This window comes from Coffea eugenioides, chromosome 7 (assembly GCF_003713205.1).
Source record: "Coffea eugenioides isolate CCC68of chromosome 7, Ceug_1.0, whole genome shotgun sequence".
In the NCBI taxonomy this organism is placed as follows: domain Eukaryota; kingdom Viridiplantae; phylum Streptophyta; class Magnoliopsida; order Gentianales; family Rubiaceae; genus Coffea; species Coffea eugenioides.
The window spans coordinates 17,061,422-17,063,162 of NC_040041.1; positions in this window are offsets into that span (position 1 = coordinate 17,061,422).

Below are 1,741 nucleotides of genomic sequence, written 5' to 3' on the forward strand. Positions count from 1 at the left end.
CTGGACCGGACGTTGGCACTTACTGGATCCATGCCATTCAATGATTATATTAACCATACATGGCTGGTTATACCGCCTGATCTAACACTCTAACTAGGGGCTAACCCCTCGTCTCGTCTGGTATCAGAGCCAGAGGGGGAAGCCTAGTACTAAACCTATAACGGTTAAAGATCTTCAAACAGAAATTGCAAAGATGGTAATCAAGGTGGCACTTACTGGATCCATGCCATTCAATCAGATCCAAAGTCATGAAATCAGAACTATCAAAATTATAATAAGCTTGAATACATTAGATGGTAATCACGAAGTTAACCAGTCTCATCTAATAAGAACTAAACTTGTAGATCTACACTATCAGTAGTATAAATAAGAAAGATGGTAATCACGAAGTTAATAAATTTCATCAGGAAGATATAATGCATCCTTGTTGATGGTAACAAGAATATTGTGATGAATAATATTCTTGTCTTCTATGATGAGATGTCCTTCTTCAAACCTTTATATGATAGATTAAAATCTACTCCACCCTTGTGGACAGATATCCATACAGAAACTGTCAGAAAAATTATATATATATATATAATTCATTGAACCGAGGTTGAACCGGTCCGATCGGTTGAATCTTGACCCTTTTATTTCACCGGTTCAATTGATGGTCCGGATTTTAAAACATTGCTTCCAGGTCAACACGTATTCGTCAGTTCTTGAGAGAGTTCTTTAGTTTTTTTCTGGTATCTTTCCTGACGATGGGATATCCGGAAAGAGCTATTTTGTCAGCACTAGAAAATACGACAATAAGAATAATACGTGTGATTTGGGGACCATAACCCTATTTATAGATAACAATTCTGTTACCTTTTGAATTTTTATTTCAGCCAATCATAGAAATAGAAAATACCCTTAAATCTCAACACATTAAAAACCCGCATTCTATTAGATACATTAAATCCAAACCATATTTGATCACTTTAATTGAACTTAATCTTTTATTTGACAGTTTGCATCACATAATTATTCACATGTAAGTCCATTGTTGGATTAAGGATCCAACAATCTCCCACTTGGATTACATGTGTAACCTTATAATTATGTTTTGCAATATACTTATGTTTCAACCCATCATAGAAATAGAAAATACCCTTAAATCTCAATACATTAAAGACCTACATCATATTAGATACATTAAGTTCAAACTATATTTGATCACTTTAATTGGACTTAACCTTATTTGACAATTTGCTTCACATAATTATTCACATGTAAGTCTAATGTTGAATTAAAGATCCAACAATCTCCCACTTGGACTACATGTGTAACCTTATAATTATATTTTACAATAAATCGTATGAACTCAATTTTACTGTCATTACTAAAATGTATCTGTAGCCAATTCGATCCATCAATCACACCAACATAGGATCAAAGCGGATTTTGTTACAATTTCGTAATTCGACTCATCAATGGTCACATATATCGATACAATTGAATGACATGAATTATGATATGGATGTGTAATATGGAAATTTCATGTAATATGATCGTAACATGTTTATTTTCAACTAATCCACCTTAAATTTTTAGAGATCAAACCATACCAAAATCAGATTATAAATAAATGCAAACTTTATTTATGCATAAAATATTCTTAAATAATTAATAACCGAAAAGTATCATCAGAGTATTTAAAATAACAAATTCTCACTAAAACTGTACATCATTTAATAACATGACACCCATACGA